A 19,517-nucleotide genomic window follows, 5' to 3' on the forward strand; every position below is an offset into this window, starting at 1 on the left:
GTCAGCAGTGTTCATTCCGGGAGTGGACAACTGGGAAGCAGACTTCCTCAGCAGGCACGACCTCCACCCGGGAGAGTGGGGACTTCATCCAGAAGTCTTCCAGCTGATTGTAAATCGTTGGGAAAGGCCACAGGTGGACATGATGGCGTCCCGCCTCAACAAAAAGCTAAAAAGATATTGCGCCAGGTCAAGGGACCCTCAGGCGATAGCTGTGGACGCTCTAGTGACACCGTGGGTGTACCAGTCGGTTTGTGTTCCCTCCTCTTCCTCTCATACCAAAGGTGCTGAGGATAATAAGAAAGAGAGGAGTAAGAACTATACTCATCGTTCCGGATTGGCCAAGAAGGACTTGGTACCCGGAACTACAAGAAATGATCTCAGAGGACCCTTGGCCTCTGCCGCTCAGACAGGACCTGCTACAGCAGGGGCCCTGTCTGTTCCAAGACTTACCGCGGCTGCGTTTGACGGCATGGCGGTTGAACGCCGGATCCTGGTGGAAAAGGGCATTCCGGTTGAAGTCATTCCTACGCTGATAAAAGCTAGGAAGGATGTGACAGCAAAACATTATCACCGCATATGGCGAAAATATGTTGCTTGGTGTGAGGCTATGAAGGCCCCAACAGAAGAATTTCAGCTGGGTCGATTTCTGCACTTCCTACAGTCAGGAGTGACTATGGGCCTAAAATTGGGATCCATTAAAGTCCAGATTTCGGCCCTGTCTATTTTCTTTCAAAAAGAACTGGTTTCGCTGCCTGAAGTTCAGACGTTTGTTAAGGGAGTGCTGCATATTCAGCCCCCTTTTGTGCCCCCAGTGGCACCTTGGGATCTCAACGTTGTGTTGGATTTCCTAAAATCACATTGGTTTGAGCCACTTCCGACCGTGGAATTAAAATATCTCACGTGGAAAGTGGTCATGCTTTTGGCCTTGGCTTCGGCTAGGCGGGTGTCAGAATTGGCGGCTTTGTCCTGTAAAAGCCCCTATCTGATCTTCCATATGGACAGAGCAGAATTGAGGACTCATCCCCAATTTCTCCCTAAGGTGGTATCAGCGTTTCATTTGAACCAACCTATTGTGGTGCCTGCGGCTACTAAGGACTTGGAGGCTTCCAAGTTGCTGGACGTAGTCCGGGCCCTGAAAATCTATGTTTCCAGGACGGCTAGAGTCAGAAAGACTGACTCGCTGTTTATCCTGCATGCACCCAACAAGCTGGGTGCTCCTGCTTCTAAGCAGACTATTGCTCGCTGGATCTGCTCCACGATTCAACTTGCACATTCTGCGGCTGGACTGCCGCATCCTAAATCAGTAAAAGCCCATTCCACGAGGAAGGTGGGCTCTTCTTGGGCGGCTGCCCGAGAGGTCTCGGCTTTACAACTTTGCCGAGCTGCGACCTGGTCAGGATCAAACACGTTTGTAAAATTCTACAAGTTTGATACCCTGGCCGAGGAGGACCTTGAGTTTGCTCATTCGGTGCTGCAGAGTCATCCACACTCTCCCGCCCGTTTGGGAGCTTTGGTATAATCCCCATGGTCCTTACGGAGTTCCCAGCATCCACTAGGACGTCAGAGAAAATAAGAATTTACTCACCGGTAATTCTATTTCTCTAACGTCCTAAGTGGATGCTGGGGACTCCGTAAGGACCATGGGGAATAGCGGCTCCGCAGGAGACTGGGCACATCTAAAGAAAGCTTTAGGACTAACTGGTGTGCACTGGCTCCTCCCCCTATGACCCTCCTCCAAGCCTCAGTTAGATTTCTGTGCCCGACGAGAAGGGTGCACACTAGGGGCTCTCCTGAGCTTCTTAGTGAAAGTTTTAGTTTAGGTTTGTTATTTTCAGTGAGACCTGCTGGCAACAGGCTCACTGCATCGAGGGACTAAGGGGAGAAGAAGCGAACTCACCTGCGTGCAGAGTGGATTGGGCTTCTTGGCTACTGGACATTAGCTCCAGAGGGACGATCACAGGTTCAGCCTGGATGGGTCCCGGAGCCGCGCCGCCGGCCCCCTTACAGAGCCAGAAGAGCGAAGAGGTCCGGAAAAATCGGCGGCAGAAGACGTTCCTGTCTTCAATAAGGTAGCGCACAGCACTGCAGCTGTGCGCCATTGCTCTCAGCACACTTCATACTCCGGTCACTGAGGGTGCAGGGCGCTGGGGGGGGCGCCCTGAGACGCAATAAAACACGATAAAAATACCTTACATTGTAAAAAATACATCACATATAGCTCCTGGGCTATATGGATGCATTTAACCCCTGCCAGAATATACAGAAAAACGGGTGATAAGGCCGCCGAAAAGGGGGCGGAGCCTATCTCCTCAGCGCCATTTTCCCTCACAGCTCAGTTGGAGGGAAGCTCCCTGGGTCTTCCCTGCAGTCACTACACTACAGAAAGGGTTAAAAAAAGAGAGGGGGGCACTAATTAGGCGCAGTATTAAAACATACAGCAGCTATAAGGGGAAAAACACTTATATAAGGTTATCCCTGTATATATATATATATATATATATATAGCGCTCTGGTGTGTGCTGGCATACTCTCCCTCTGTCTCCCCAAAGGGCTAGTGGGGTCCTGTCCTCTATCAGAGCTTTCCCTGTGTGTGTGCTGTGTGTCGGTACGTTTGTGTCGACATGTATGAGGAGAAAAATGATGTGGAGACGGAGCAGAGTGTCTGTAACAGTGATGTCACCACCTAGGGGGTCGACACCTGAGTGGATGTACTGTTGAAAATTACGTGACAGTGTCAGCTCTGTATAAAAAAACAGTGGTTGACATGAGACAGCCGGCTACTCAGCTTGTGCCTGTCCAGACGTCTCATAGGCCATCAGGGGCTCTAAAGCGCCCGTTACCTCAGATGGCAGATACAGACGCCGACACGGATACTGACTCCTGTGTCGACGGTGAAGAGACAACCGTGATTTCCAGTAGGGCCACACGTTACATGATTGAGACAATGGAAAATGTTTTATACATTTCTGATAATACGAGTACCACCAAAAAGGGGTATTATGTTCGGTGAGGGAAAAACTACCTGTAGTTTTCCTGAATCTGAGAAATAAAATGAGGTGTGTGATGATGCGTGGGTTTCCCCCCGATAACAATTGATAATTTCTTAAAAAGTATTGGCTGTATACCCTTTCCCGCCAGAGGTTAGGGTGCGTTGGGAAACACCCCCTAGGGGGGATAAGGCGCTCACACGCTTGTAAGAACAAGGGCTCTACCCTCTCATGAGATGGCTGCCCTTAAGGATCCTGCTGATAGAAAGCAGGAGGGTATCCAAAAATGTATTCACACACATACTGGTGTTATACTGCGACCAGCAATCGCCTCAGCCTGGAGGTGCAGTGCTGGGTTGGCATGGTCGGATTCCCTGACTGGAAATATTGATATCCTAGATAAGGATAGTATATTATTGCCTATAGAGCATTTAAAAGATGCATTTCTATATATGCATGATGCACAGCGGAATTTTTGCCGACTGGCATCAAGTATAAGTGCGTTGTCCAATTCTACCAGTAAAATGGTCAGGTGATGCGGATTCCAAACGGCATTTGGAAGTATTGCCTTTGAAAGGGGACATTTGGGGTCGGTCTTTTAGACCTGGTGGCCACGGCAACAACTGGGAAATCCACGTTTGTACCCCAGGTCGCCTCTCAAAATAAGACGCCGTATTATCAGGCGCAGTCCTTTGTTGGCAAGCGGACAAAAGGTTCCTCATTTCTGCTCGTGACAGAGGGAGAGGAATAAGGCTGAAGAGATTACCCAGTTCCCAGGAACAGAAATCCTTTCCCGCCTCTGCAAAAGCCCTCAGTATGACGCTAGGGCCTTACAAGCTCAGGCACGGTGGGGGCCCGTTCTCAATGAATTTCAGTGCGCAGTGGGCTCACTCGCAAGTAGACCCCTGGATCCTTCAGGTAATATCTCAAGGGTACATATTGAAATTCGAGACGTCTCCCCCTCGCCGTTTCCAAAAGTCGGCTTTACCGACGTCTCCCTCTGACAGGGAGGCAGTTTTGGAAGCCATTCACCCAGCAGGTGATAATCAAGGTACCCCTCCTGCAACAGGGAACGGGGTATTATTCCACACTATTGTGGTACCGAAGCCAGACGGCCCGGTGAGACCGATTCTAAATCTAAAATCTTTGAACACTTACATACAGAGGTTCAAATTCAAGATTGAGTCACTCAGAGCAGTGATTGCGAACCTGGAAGAAGGGGACTACATGATGTCTTGGGACATCAAGGATGCTTACCTTCATGTCAAAGTTTACCCTTCTCACCAAGGGTACCTCAGGTTATGGTACAGAACTGTCACTATCAGTTCAGACGCTGCCGTAGGGATGGTCCACGGCACCCCGGGTCTTTACCAAGGTAATGGCCGAAATGATATCCCTTCGAAGGAAGGAAATTTTAGTTATCCCTTACTTGGACGATTCCCTGATAAGGGTAAGATCCAGGGAACAGTTGGAAGTCGGTGTAGCACTATCTCAGGTAGTGTTGCGGCAGCACGATTGGATTCTCAATATTCCAAAATCGCAGCTGGTTCCGACGACTTGTCTTCTGTTTCCTAAGGATGTTCCTGGACACAGTCCAGAAAAAAGGTGTTTCTCCCGGAAGAGAAAGCCAGGGAGTTATCCGAGCTAGTCAGGAACCTCCTAAAACCGAACCAAGTCTCAGTGCATCAATGCACAAGGGTTCTGGGTAAATATGGTGGTTTCCTACGAAGCAATCCCATTCGTTAGATTCCACGCAAGAACTTTCCAGTGGAACCTACTGCACAAATGGTCCGGGTCGCATTTTCAGATGCATCAGCGGATAACCCTGTCACCAAGGACAAGGGTATCCATCATGTGGTGGTTGCAGAGTGCTCATCTTCTAGAGGGCCGCAGATTCGGCATTCAGGACTGGGTCCTGGTGACCACGGATGCCAGCCTGCGAGGCTGGGGAGCAGTCACACAGGGAAGGAATATCCAGGGCTTAGGGTCAAGCCTGGATACATCACTTCACATAAATATCCTGAAGCTAAGGGCCATTTACAATGCTCTAAGCTTAGCAAGTCCTCTGCTTCAAGGTCAGCCGGTGTTGATCCAGTCGGACAACATCATGGCAGTCACCCACGTAAACAGACAGGGTGGCACAAGAAGCAGGAGGGCAATGGCAGAAGCTGCAGGGATTCTTCGCTGGGCGGAAAATCATGTGATAGCACTGTCAACAGTATTCATTCCGGGAGTGGACAACTGGGAAGCAGACTTCCTCAGCACGACCCCCACCCGGGAGAGTGGGGACTTCACCCAGAAGTCGTCCACATGATTAAAAAACTCGACAGGTATTGCGCCAGGTCAAGAGACCCTCAAGCAATAGTTGTAGACGCTCTGGTAACGCCGTGGGTGTACCAATCAGTGTATGTGTTCCCTCCTCTGCCTCTCATACCCAAGGTACTGAGATTGATAAGATGGAGAGGAGAAAGCACTATATTCGTGGCTCCGGATTGGCCAAGAAGGACTTGGTAACCGGAACTTCAAGAGATGCTCACGGAGGATCCGTGGCCTCTACCTCTAAGAAGGGACCTGCTCAGCAAGGACCCTGTCTGTTCCAAGACTTACCGCGGCTGCGTTTTGACGGCATGGCGGTTGAACGCCGGATCCTGAAGGAAAAAAAGGCTTTCCGGATGAAGTCATCCCTATCCTGATCAAAGCCAGGAAGGATGTAACCGCAAAAACATTATCACCGCAATTGGCGAAAATATGTTGCGTGGTGCGAGGCCAGTAAGGCCCGACGGAGGAAATTCAACTGGGTCGATTCCTACATTTCCTGCAAACAGGAGTGTCTATGGGCCTGAAATTGGGGTCCATTAAGGTTCAAATTTGCGGCCCTGTCAATTTTCTTCCAAAAAGAACTAGCTTCAGTCCCTGAAGTTCAGACGTTTGTAAAAGGGGTACTGCATATACAGCCTCCTTTTGTGCCTCCAGTGGCACTTTGGGATCTCAATGTAGTTTTGGGTTCCAAAAGTCACATTGGTTTGAACCACTTAAATCTGTGGAGTTAAAATATCTCACATGGAAAGTGGTCATGCTGTTGGCCCTGGCCTGGGCCAGGCGCGTGTCAGAATTGGCGGCTTTATCCTGAAAAAGCCCTTATCTGATTTTCCATTCGGACAGGGCGGAATTGAGGACTCGTCCTCAGTTTCTCCCCAAGGTGGTTTCAGCGTCTCACCTGAACCAACCTATTGGTGGTGCCTGCGGCTACTAGGGACTTGGAGGCCTCCAAGTTGCTAGACGTTGTCAGTTCCCTGAAAATATGTTTCCAGGACGGCTGGAGTCAGGAAATCTGACTCGCTGTTTATCCTGTATGCACCCAACAAGCTGGGTGCTCCTGCTTCTAAGCAGTCTATTGCTCGCTGGATTTGTAGTACAATTCAGCTTGCACATTCTGTGGCAGGCCTGCCACAGCCAAAAATCTGTAAATGCCCACTCCACAAGGAAGGTGGGCTCATCTTGGGCGGCTGCCCGAGGGGTCTCGGCTTTACAACTTTGCCGAGCAGCTACTTGGTCAGGAGCAAATACGTTTGTAAAATTCTACAAAATTGATATCCTGGCTGAGGAGGACCTGGAGTTCTCTCATTTGGTGCTGCAGAGTCATCCGCACTCTCCCGCCCGTTTGGGAGCTTTGGTATAATCCCCATGGTCCTTACGGAGTCCCCAGCATCCACTTAGGACGTTAGAGAAAATAAGAATTTACTTACCGATAATTCTATTTCTCATAGTCCGTAGTGGATGCTGGGCGCCCATCCCAAGTGCGGATTGTCTGCAATACTTGTACATAGTTATTGTTACAAAAATCGGGTTATTATTGTTGTGAGCCATCTTTTCAGAGGCTCCTCTGTTATCATGCTGTTAACTGGGTTCAGATCACAGGTTATACGGTGTGATTGGTGTGGCTGGTATGAGTCTTACCCGGGATTCAAAATCCTTCCTTATTGTGTACGCTCGTCCGGGCACAGTATCCTAACTGAGGCTTGGAGGAGGGTCATAGGGGGAGGAGCCAGTGCACACCAGTTAGTCCTAAAGCTTTCTTTAGATGTGCCCAGTCTCCTGCGGAGCCGCTATTCCCCATGGTCCTTACGGAGTCCCCAGCATCCACTACGGACTATGAGAAATAGAATTATCGGTAAGTAAATTCTTATTTTCTCGTAGTCCGTAGTGGATGCTGGGCGCCCGTCCCAAGTGCGGATTGTCTGCAATACTTGTATATAGTTATTGCTTAACTAAAAGGTTATTGTTATGAGCCATCTGTTCAGCGAGGCTCAATTGTTATTCATACTGTTAACTGGGTAAAGTTATCACGAGTTGTACGGTGTGATTGGTGTGGCTGGTATGAGTCTTACCCGGGATTCCAAATCCTTTCCTTGTAGTGTCAGCTCTTCCGGGCACAGTTTCCCTAACTGAGGTCTGGAGGAGGGGCATAGAGGGAGGAGCCAGTGCACACCAGTAGTCCTAATTCTTTCTTAGAGTGCCCAGTCTCCTGCGGAGCCCGTCTATTCCCCATGGTCCTTACGGAGTTCCCAGCATCCACTACGGACTACGAGAAATAGAATTACCGGTGAGTAAATTCTTATTTATTCTGCCTGCGGGGCATACATGTAGCAGAGCTACTGGGAAGCTTTATAGTCGCACCGCAGCTTAGAGCGGTCACTCGTCCCCTCCCACATTCGCCACAGCGCCAAGTGTCTACCCTCCAAGTGCCACCGTTCCTGTAGGTCGATAGTGAGGCGCCCACGCTGACCTCTAGATCTGTCCCCAGTCTCACACATCGATACAGTTCCCATCAGGAATGCTAACGCTGGATTCATTATCTTTAATGGTTTATTTCTGTAACGCCTTTTTCTTTTTGTCTATATTGTGCAAACATTCTGTGCTGGCACTCGTACACAGCGCGCGTTTTCATGGCGGTGACATCTATCCGTCACTTATACCACACAGGGCTTCTAGTGCATAAGAGGGACCTTTCCTGTATAACAGGGATCTCTAATGCATGTCTGGGACCTCTCCTGTATAACAGGGACTGTCAGTGCATAAGAGGGACCTCTCCTGTATAACAGGGACCTCTAGTACATGTCTGGGACCTCTCCTGTATAATAGGGACCTCTAGTGCATGTCGGGGACCTTTCCTCTATAACAGGGACCTCTAGTGCATGTCTGGGACCTTTCTTCTATAACAGGGACCTCAAGTGCATGTCTGGGACCTTTCTTCTATAACAGGGACCTCTAGTGTATGTCGGGGACCTTTCCTCTATAACAGGGACCTCTAGTGCATGTCTGGGACCTCTCCTCTATAACAGGGACCTCAGGTGCCTGTCGGGGACCTCTCCTCTATAACGGGGACCTCTAGTGTATGTCGGGACCTCTCTATAACAGGGACCTCTCCTCTATAACAGTGATCTCTAGTGTATGTCGGGGATCTCTCTATAACAGGGACCTCTAGTGCCTGTCGGGGACCTCTCCTGTATAACAGGGACCTCAGGTGCCTGTCGGGGACCTCTCCTCTATAACAGGGACCTCTAGTGCATGTCGGGGACCTCTCCTGTATAACAGGGACCTCAGGTGCCTGTCGGGGACCTCTTCTCTATAACAGAGACCTCTAGTGCATGTCGGTGACCTCTAGTGCATGTCGGGGACCTCTCCTCTATAACAGGGACCTCTAGTGCATGTCGGGGGCCTCTCCTGTATAACAGGGACCTCTAGTGCATGTCGGGGACCTCTCCTGTATTACAGGGACCTCTAGTGCATGTCGGGGACCTCTCCTCTATAACAGGGACCTCTAGTGCATGTCGGGGACCTCTCCTCTATAACAGGGACCTCTACTGCATGTCGGGGACCTCCTGTATAACAGGGACCTCTAGTGCATGTCAGGGACCTTTCCTCTTTAACAGGGACCTCTAGTGTATGTCGGGACCTCTCTATAACAGGGACCTCTAGTGCATGTCGGGGACCTCTCCTGTATAACAGGGACCTCTAGTGCATGTCGGGGACCTCTCCTGTATAACAGGGACCTCTAGTGCATGTCGGGGACCTCCTGTATAACAGGGACCTCTAGTGCATGTCAGGGACCTCTCCTCTTTAACAGGGACCTCTAGTGCATGTCGGGGACCTCTCCTGTATAACAGGGACCTCTAGTGCATGTCGGGGACCTCTCCTCTATAACAGGGACCTCTAGTGCATGTCGGGGACCTCTCCTCTATAACAGGGACCTCTAGTGCATGTCGGGGACCTCTCCTCTATAACAGGGACCTCTAGTGCATGTCGGGGACCTCTCCTCTATAACAGGGACCTCTAGTGTATGTCTGGGACCTTTCCTCTATAACAGGGACCTCTAGTGCATGTCTGGGACCTCTCCTCTATAACAGGGACCTCAGGTGCCTGTCGGGGACCTCTCCTCTATAACGGGGACCTCTAGTGTATGTCGAGACCTCTCTATAACAGGGACCTCTAGTGCATGTCTGGGACCTCTCCTCTATATCAGGGACCTCAGGTGCCTGTCGGGGACCTCTCCTCTATAACGGGGACCTCTAGTGTATGTTGGGACCTCTCTATAACAGGGACCTCTCCTCTATAACAGGGACCTCTAGTGTATGTCGGGGATCTCTCCTCTATAACAGGGACCTCTAGTGCATGTCGGGGACCTCTCCTCTATAACAATTACCTCTAGTGTATGTCGGGGACCTCTCCTCTATAACAGGGACCTCTAGTGTATGTCGGGGACCTTTCCTCTATAACAGGGACCTCTAGTGCATGTCTGGGACCTCTCCTCTATAACAGGGACCTCAGGTGCCTGTCGGGGACCTCTCCTCTATAACGGGGACCTCTAGTGTATGTCGGGGACCTCTCCTCTATAACAGGGACCTCTAGTGTATGTCGGGGACCTCTCCTCTATAACAGGGACCTCTAGTGTATGTCGGGGACCTTTCCTCTATAACAGGGACCTCTAGTGCATGTCTGGGACCTCTCCTCTATAACAGGGACCTCAGGTGACTGTCGGGGATTTCTCCTCTATAACGGGGACCTCTAGTGTATGTCGGGACCTCTCTATAACAGGGACCTCTCCTCTATAACAGGGACCTCTAGTGCATGTTGGGGACCTCTCCTGTATAACAGGGACCTCAGGTGCCTGTCGGGGACCTCTTCTCTATAACAGAGACCTCTAGTGCATGTCGGTGACCTCTAGTGCATGTCGGGGACCTCTCCTGTATAACAGGGACCTCTAGTGCATGTCGGGGACCTCTCCTGTATAACAGGGACCTCTAGTGCATGTCTGGGACCTCTCCTCTATAACAGGGACCTCTAGTGCATGTCGGGGACCTCTCCTCTATAACAGGGACATCTAGTGTATGTCGGGAGACCTCTCCTCTATAACAGAGAGCTCTAGTGCATGTCGGGGACCTCCGGTATAACAGGGACTGTCAGTGCATGTCGGAGACTTTTCCTGTATATTAGGGATCTCTAATGCGTGTCGAAGACCTCTCCTGTATATCAGGGACCTCTAGTGCATGTCTGGACCTCTCCTGTATAACAGGGACTGTCAGTGCATGTCGGGGACTTTTCCTGTATATTAGGGACCTCTGTGTGTTGAGGAACCTCTCCTGTATAACGGGGACCTCTAGTGCATGTCTGGGACCTCTCCTGTATAACAGGGACCATTAGGGTTTCTCTGACGTCCTAGTGGATGCTGGGTACTCCGTAAGGACCATGGGGAATAGACGGGCTCCGCAGGAGACTGGGCACTCTTTAAAGAAAGATTAGGTACTTCATCTGGTGTGCACTGGCTCCTCCCTCTATGCCCCTCCTCCAGACCTCAGTTAGAATCTGTGCCCGGCCAGAGCTGGATGCACTTAGTGGGCTCTCCTGAGTTCACTAAAAAGAAAGTATTTGTTAGGTTTTTTATTTTCAGTGAGATCTGCTGGCAACAGACTCACTGCTACGTGGGACTTAGGGGAGAGAAGCAAACCTACCTGCTTGCAGCTAGCTTGTGCTTCTAAGGCTACTGGACACCATTAGCTCCAGAGGGATCGAACACAGGGCCCGACCTCGATCGTCCGTTCCCGGAGCCGCGCCGCCGTCTCCCTTGCAGAGCCAGAAGACGGAAGATTCCGGAGAAAATCGGCGGCTGAAGACTCCGGTCTTCAATAAGGTAGCGCACAGCACTGCAGCTGTGCGCCATTGCTCCCACAGCACACCACACGCTCCGGTCACTGGTGGGTGCAGGGCGCTGGGGGGGGGGGGGGACGCCCTGGGCTGCAATTAGTATACCTTAAGTGGCAAAATGCACATAATACAGTTCTAAACTGTATATGTGCCTAATCCCCCGCCATAATTACTATTAAAAAAGCGGGAGAAGCCCGCCGCTGAAGGGGCGGGGCTATCTTCCTCAGCACAGCCAGCGCCATTTTCTCTTCACAGCTCCGCTGGAAGGACGCTCCCCAGGCTCTCCCCTGCAGTATACACTACGGAAAGGGTAAAAAAGAGAGGGGGGGCACATAAATTTAGGCGCAAATTGTGATATAAGCAGCTATTGGGGGAAAATTCACTTTGTGTATAGTGTAAATCCCTCTGTTATATAGCGCTCTGGTGTGTGCTGGCATACTCTCTCTCTGTCTCCCCAAAGGACTTTGTGGGGTCCTGTCCTCAGTCAGAGCATTCCGTGTGTGTGTGTGCGGTGTGTCGGTACGGCTGTGTCGACATGTTTGATGAGGACGCTTACGTGGAGGCGGAGCAGGTGCCGATAAGTGTGATGTCGCCCCCTGCGGGGCCGACACCAGAGTGGATGGATATGTGGAAGGTATTAACCGACAGTGTCAACTCCTTGCATAAAAGGTTCGATGACGCAGCTTTGGGACAGCCGGCATCTCAGCCCGCGCCTGCCCAGGCATCTCAGAGGCCATCAGGGGCCCAAAAACGCCCGCTACCTCAGATGGCAGACACAGATGTCGACACGGAGTCTGAATCCAGTGTCGACGAGGATGAGACAAATGTACAATCCACAAGGGCCATCCGATGCATGATTACGGCAATGAAAAATGTGTTGCACATTTCTGACATTAACCCGGTTACCATAAAAAAGGGTATTATGTTTGGGGAGAAAAAGCAGCCAGTGACTTTTCCCCCATCTGATGAGTTAAATGAATTGTGTGAAGAAGCGTGGGGTTCCCCAGATAAGAAACTAGTGATTTCTAAGCGGTTACTAATGGCGTACCCTTTCCCGCCAACGGATAGGTTACGCTGGAAGACATCCCCTAGGGTGGACAAGGCGCTCACACGCTTATCAAAAAAGGTGGCACTGCCGTCTCAGGATACGGCCGCCTTAAAGGAGCCTGCAGATAGACTTCAGGATAGCCTCCTGCTTTCTGTGTATACACACTCAGGTACTATACTGAGACCTGCAATTGCTTCAGCATGGATGTGTAGTGCTGCAGCAGCATGGTCTGATTCCCTGTCTGATAACATTGATTCCCTTGACAGGGACACTATTTTGCTAACCATAGAGCATATTAAAGACGTAGTCTTATATATGAGGGATGCACAGAGGGACATTTGCCGGCTGGCATCTAGAATTAATGCAATGTCCATTTCTGCCAGGAGAGTATTATGGACTCGGCAGTGGACAGGTGATGCTGATTCTAAAAGGCACATGGAGGTTTTGCCTTATAAGGGTGAAGAATTGTTTGGGGACGGTCTCTCGGACCTCGTATCCACAGCAACAGCTGGGAAGTCGACTTTTTTACCTCAGGTTCCCTCACAGCCTAAGAAAGCACCGTATTATCAAGTACAGTCCTTTCGGCCTCAGAAAGGCAAGCGGGTCAGAGGCGCGTCCTTTCTGCCCAGAGGCAGGGGTAGAGGGAAAAAGCTGCACCAGACAGCCAGTTCTCAGGAACAAAAATCCTCCCCTGCTTCCACTAAGTCCACCGCATGACGCTGGGGCTCCACAGGTGGAGCCAGGTGCGGTGGGGGCCCGTCTCCGGAGCTTCTGCGACCAGTGGGTTCGCTCACAGGTGGATCTCTGGGTTCTACAAGTGGTATCTCAGGGATACAAGCTGGAGTTTGAGACGTCTCCCCCTCGCCGTTACCTCAAATCTGCCTTGCCAGCTACTCCCAAGGACAGGGAGGTAGTACTGGCGGCAATTCACAAGCTGTACCTCCAGCAGGTGATAATCAAAGTTCCCCTCCTTCAACAGGGACGGGGTTACTATTCCACAATGTTTGTGGTACCGAAACCAGACGGTTCGGTGAGACCCATTCTAAATTTGAAATCCTTGAACACTTATATAAGGAAGTTCAAGTTCAAAATGGAATCGCTCAGGGCGGTTATTGCAAGCCTGGAAGAGGGAGATTATATGGTATCACTGGACATCAAGGATGCTTACCTACATGTCCCCATTTACCCACCTCGCCAGGAGTACCTCCGATTTGTGGTACAGGACTGCCATTACCAATTCCAGACGTTGCCGTTTGGTCTGTCCACGGCACCGAGGGTATTTACCAAGGTAATGGCCGAAATGATGATACTCCTTCGAAAGAAGGGAGTTATAATTATCCCGTACTTGGACGATCTCCTTATAAAGGCGAGGTCCATGGAGCAGTTGTTGGTCGGAGTAGCACTATCTCAGGAAGTGCTACAACAGCACGGCTGGATTCTGAATATCCCAAAGTCGCAGCTGGTTCCTACGACGCGTCTGTTGTTCTTGGGTATGATTCTGGACACAGAACAGAAGAAGGTGTTTCTCCCGGAGGAGAAGGCCAAGGAGTTGTCATCTCTGGTCAGAGACCTCCTGAAACCAAAACAGGTGTCTGTGCATCACTGCACGCGAGTCCTGGGAAAGATGGTAGCTTCTTACGAAGCAATTCCCTTCGGCAGGTTCCATGCAAGGATCTTTCAGTGGGATCTGTTAGACAAGTGGTCCGGATCGCATCTTCAGATGCATCGGCTGATCACCCTGTCCCCGAGGGCCAGGGTGTCTCTGCTGTGGTGGCTGCAGAGTGCTCATCTTCTCGAGGGCCGCAGATTCGGCATACAGGACTGGGTCCTGGTGACCACGGATGCAAGCCTCCGAGGTTGGGGGGCAGTCACTCAGGGAAGAAACTTCCAAGGACAATGGTCGAGTCAGGAGACTTCCCCACACATAAATATTCTGGAACTAAGGGCCATTTACAATGCCCTAAGTCAAGCAAAACCCCTGCTTCAAAACCAGCCGGTGCTGATTCAGTCAGACAACATCACGGCGGTCGCCCATGTAAACCGACAGGGCGGCACAAGAAGCAGGATGGCAATGGCAGAAGCCACAAGGATTCTCCGATGGGCAGAGAATCACGTGATAGCACTGTCAGCAGTGTTCATTCCGGGAGTGGACAACTGGGAAGCAGACTTCCTCAGCAGGCACGACCTCTACCCGGGAGAGTGGGGACTTCATCCAGAAGTCTTCCAGCTGATTGTAAATCGTTGGGAAAGGCCACAGGTGGACATGATGGCGTCCCGCCTCAACAAAAAGCTAAAAAGATATTGCGCCAGGTCAAGGGACCCTCAGGCGATAGCTGTGGACGCTCTAGTGACACCGTGGGTGTACCAATCGGTTTATGTGTTCCCCCCTCTTCCTCTCATACCAAAGGTACTGAGGATAATAAGAAAGAGAGGAGTAAGAACTATACTCATCGTTCCGGATTGGCCAAGAAGGTCTTGGTACCCGGAACTACAAGAAATGATCTCAGAGGACCCTTGGCCTCTGCCGCTCCGACAGGACCTGCTGCAGCAGGGGCCCTGTCTGTTCCAAGACTTACCGCGGCTGCGTTTGACGGCATGGCGGTTGAACGCCGGATCCTGATGGAAAAGGGCATTCCGGTTGAAGTCATTCCTACGCTGATAAAAGCTAGGAAGGATGTGACAGCAAAACATTATCACCGCATATGGCGAAAATATGTTGCTTGGTGTGAGGCTATGAAGGCCCCAACAGAGGAATTTCAGCTGGGTCGATTTCTGCACTTCCTACAGTCAGGAGTGACTATGGGCCTAAAATTGGGATCCATAAAAGTCCAGATTTCGGCCCTGTCTATTTTCTTTCAAAAAGAACTGGTTTCACTGCCTGAAGTTCAGACGTTTGTCAAGGGAGTGCTGCATATTCAGCCCCCTTTTGTGCCTCCAGTGGCACCTTGGGATCTCAACGTTGTGTTGGATTTCCTAAAATCACATTGGTTTGAGCCACTTCAGACCATGGAGCTAAAATATCTCACGTGGAAAGTGGTCATGCTATTGGCCTTAGCTTCGGCTAGGCGTGTGTCAGAATTGGCGGCTTTGTCATGTAAAAGCCCCTATCTGATCTTCCATATGGACAGGGCAGAATTGAGGACTCGTCCCCAATTTCTCCCTAAGGTGGTATCAGCGTTTCATTTGAACCAGCCTATTGTGGTGCCTGCGGCTACTAAGGACTTGGAGGCTTCCAAGTTGCTGGACGTAGTCCGGGCCCTGAAAATCTATGTTTCCAGGACGGCTAGAGTCAGAAAAACTGACTCGCTGTTTATCCTGCATGCAGCCAACAAGCTGGGTGCTCCTGCTTCTAAGCAGACTATTGCTCGCTGGATCTGTAGCACGATTCAACTTGCACATTCTGCGGCTGGACTGCCGCATCCTAAATCAGTAAAAGCCCATTCCACGAGGAAGGTGGGCTCTTCTTGGGCGGCTGCCCGAAGGGTCTCGGCTTTACAACTTTGCCGAGCTGCTACCTGGTCGGGATCGAACACGTTTGCAAAATTCTACAAGTTTGATACCCTGGCTGAGGAGGACCTTGAGTTTGCTCATTCGGTGCTGCAGAGTCATCCGCACTCTCCCGCCCGTTTGGGAGCTTTGGTATAATCCCCATGGTCCTTACGGAGTACCCAGCATCCACTAGGACGTCAGAGAAAATAAGAATTTACTCACCGGTAATTCTATTTCTCGTAGTCCGTAGTGGATGCTGGGAGCCCGTCCCAAGTGCGGACTTCTGCAATACTTGTATATAGTTATTGCTTAACTATAGGGTTATTGTTCTGAGCCATCTGTTGAATGAGGCTCAGCTGTTATTCATACTGTTAACTGGGTATAGTTATCACGAGTTGTACGGTGTGATTGGTGTGGCTGGTATGAGTCTTACCCTGGATTCCAAATCCTTTCCTAGTAATGTCAGCTCTTCCGGGCACAGTTTCCCTAACTGAGGTCTGGAGGAGGGGCATAGAGGGAGGAGCCAGTGCACACCAGATGTAGTACCTAATCTTTCTTTAAAGAGTGCCCAGTCTCCTGCGGAGCCCGTCTATTCCCCATGGTCCTTACGGAGTACCCAGCATCCACTACGGACTTCGAGAAATAGAATTACCGGTGAGTAAATTCTTATTTTTTCAGGGATAAATCCTTTTTAAGAAGGAGCACTAGTGTATGTCGGGGACCTCTCCTCTATAACAGGGACCTCTAGTGTATGTGGGGGTCCCTCTCCTCTATAACAGGGACCTCTAGTGCATGTCGGGGACCTCTCCTGTATAACAGGGACTGCTAGTGCATAAGAGGGACCTCTCCTGTATAACAGGGACTGTCGGTGCATGTCGGGGACCTCTCCTGTATAACAGGGACCTCTAGTACATGTCTGGGACCTCTCCTCTATAACAGGGACCTCTAGTGCATGTCGGGGACCTCTCCTCTATAACAGGGACCTCTAGTGCATGTCGGGAGACCTCTCCTGTATAACAGGGACCTCTAGTGCATGTCGGGGACCTCTCCTGTATAACAGAGACCTCTAGTGCATGTCGGGGACCTCTCTTCTGTAACAGGGACCTCTAATGCATGTCAGGGACCTCTCCTCTTTAACAGGGACCTCTAGTGCATGTCAGGGACCGCTCCTCTTTAACAGGGACCTCTAGTGCATGTTGGGGACCTCTTCTCTATAACAGGGACCACTAGTACATGTCGGGGACCTCTCCTGTATAACAGGGACTGCTAGTGCATAAGAGGGACCCCTCCTGTATAACAGGGACTGTCAGTGCATGTTGGGGACCTCTCCTGTATAACAGGGACCTCTAGTGCATGTCTGGGACCTCTCCTGTATAACAGGGACTGCTAGTACATGTCTGGGACTTTTCCGGAATAACAAGGACTGATGGTGCATGTCGGGGACCTTACCTGTGTGACAGGGACTGATAGTGCATGTCGGGGTCCTCTCCTGTATAACAGGGACTGTCAGTGCATATCGGGGACTTTTCCTGTATATTAGGGACCTCTAATGCGTGTCGAGGACCTCTCCTGTATAACAGGGACCTCTATTACATGCAGGGACCTCTCCTGTTTAACAGGGACCTCTAGTGCATGTCTGGGAGCTCTCCTGTATAACAGGGACTGTCAGTGCATGACGGGGACCTCTCCTGTATAACAGGGACTGTCAGTGCATGACGGGGACCTCTCCTGTATAACAGGGACTGTCAGTGCATGTCAGGGACTTTTCCTGTATATTAGGGACCTCTAATGCGTGTCGGGGACCTCTCCTGTATAACGGTGACTGCTAGTGCATGTCGGGGACCTCTCCTATGTATCAGGGATTGTTAGTGCATGGCTGGAACTCCTCTTGTATAATGGGGACCGCTAGTGCATATTTGGGACTGTCTGTGCACCTCTATTCCACATGTGTTGTCTTCAGGAAAATTAGTTTTAGAAACCTGCGCTTGTGTGGTGTTAGCGGTCCAGCTCCTGGGGATGAGCCCCTCTCACCGTTACAGTAAACGCTCCTCGCTGATATTACAATACACACTTGTGCTTCGTGCATGGAGCAGATGCTGCTATTCCCTGCTGATGTGGCAGAGGCCCCTGTGTTACATTCCTGAGTGTGTTCCCTCTACCTGCTCTATGAGTAGTGTTCCGTGCAGTGTCCAGCATCTGCAGCATTGGTGGTTCAGTGGTAGAATTCTCGCCTGCCACGCGGGAGGCCCGGGTTCGATTCCCGGCCAATGCAAGATATGTTTTATTTCATTTTAGTTTATTTTTAAAATAACCAAACAGCCCTAGCATGAATGACTGTGTTTCTATGGAGCCTGCGTGCTCTGCATTGCTGTAAGATACATACATTACTTACTGTCAGAGTTGACGGAGCTGCCTATACCCACAGCACCCTAACTAGAGGCCCAGAGGTCTGGGGAGAATGTTTGGACCTCCGATGTGAAGGTTTGGAGTGATATTACAGAGCTGTGTCCTGTGTCACCCCTTCACCAGTCCAGCATCTACACTGGTGCCATCGCTCCCACTCATCTGCTTCTTTCCCGTCTCTAGCAGGCAGCCATATTGTCAGAGCCCAGTGGGAAGAATGGCCGGCTACTTACAGACATTGGAGACCAGTCGGGCTGCAGCGATATTCCCTGTTATGGAAAGAATTGTCCATTAAGATTTTGAGTCGCTATTATAGTAAATAGACGTCACCTTCTCTTAGGTGTGCTGCTTGTGTACACTTACTGAAGGAAGGGGGTGCAGGGAGTAACAAAGGGGGTTCTCCAAGGCACATCATTTAATGGGCCCACTCTCTTTTGTATAAGGGTGTCGGGATGAAAGGAACATCTTTGTCTCTTTGCAGCAGTAGCCAATGAGAGGCTGTGTATCCAGATGTCCCGTCTTCAGGGTACTTATATATATAACACGCACGCACGCTGGGGGAGAATGGTGGCGTCAGGCTTCCAGACAGCTGTGTAAACGGGGAAAAATAAAGTGAAAAGAAAAATGTATCTTGCATTGGCCGGGAATCGAACCCGGGCCTCCCGCGTGGCAGGCGAGAATTCTACCACTGAACCACCAATGCTGCAGATATGTTTTTGTGTACAGTTTCCCACTGTGTGCAGTTCCCCGCGTGTACAGCCCCCCCGCAAAGTGCTGCCCCTGGACAGTTTTGCTGGCGGTGTCCCTCCCCCGGTTGGGCGTGCGCGGCGGTTTCCCTCCCCCAGTTGGGCGTGCGTGGCAGTGTCCCACCCCTGGTTGGGCGCGCGTGGCAGTGTTTCTGTCTTGGTGTGTGGCGGTATCCCTCCCTTGTTTGGGTGCGCGTGGCGGTGTCCCTCTCCTGGTGGGTGCGCGTGGCGGTTTTCCTGTCTTGGTGTGCGCGTGTGGCTGTGTCCCTCCCCCCGGTGGGCGCGCGTGGCGGTGCCCCTGTCTTGGTGTGCGCGTGGCGGTTTTGGTTTGCGTGTGGCGGTGTTCCTGTCTTGGTGTGTGTGTGGTGGTGTCCCTGTCTTGGCGCGTGGTGGTGTGCCTGTCTTGGTGTGCACATGGCGGTGCCCCTGCCCTGTCACGTGGTGGTGTTCCTGTCTTGGTGTGCGCGTGGCGGTGCCCCTCCCCTGGCGCGTGGCGGTGTTCCTCTCTTGGTGTGTGCGTAGCGGTGCCCCTCCCCTGGCGCATGGTGGTGTTCCTGTCTTGGTGTGCGCGTGGCGGTTTTGGTGTGTGTGTGGCGGTGTCCCTGTCTTGGTGTGTGTGTGTGTGTGGCGGTGTCCCTGTCT

General features: G+C 51.1%; 1 protein-coding gene and 2 non-coding genes across 4 annotated transcripts in view; 2 read left to right on the top strand and 1 right to left on the bottom strand.

The window, feature by feature from the left end:
* VAC14 (VAC14 component of PIKFYVE complex) overlaps positions 1-19,517 on the top strand; it is a 106,806-nt gene that overhangs the window by 21,837 nt on the left and 65,452 nt on the right. The window lies entirely within an intron of this gene.
* On the top strand, positions 17,928-17,998 carry TRNAG-GCC (transfer RNA glycine (anticodon GCC)). The gene has a single exon. It is a non-coding gene; the product is annotated as a tRNA-Gly (tRNA).
* Positions 18,762-18,832, bottom strand: TRNAG-GCC (transfer RNA glycine (anticodon GCC)). Its single transcript has one exon. It is a non-coding gene; the product is annotated as a tRNA-Gly (tRNA).

Source organism: Pseudophryne corroboree, chromosome 11, assembly GCF_028390025.1.
Source record: "Pseudophryne corroboree isolate aPseCor3 chromosome 11, aPseCor3.hap2, whole genome shotgun sequence".
NCBI lineage: Eukaryota > Metazoa > Chordata > Amphibia > Anura > Myobatrachidae > Pseudophryne > Pseudophryne corroboree.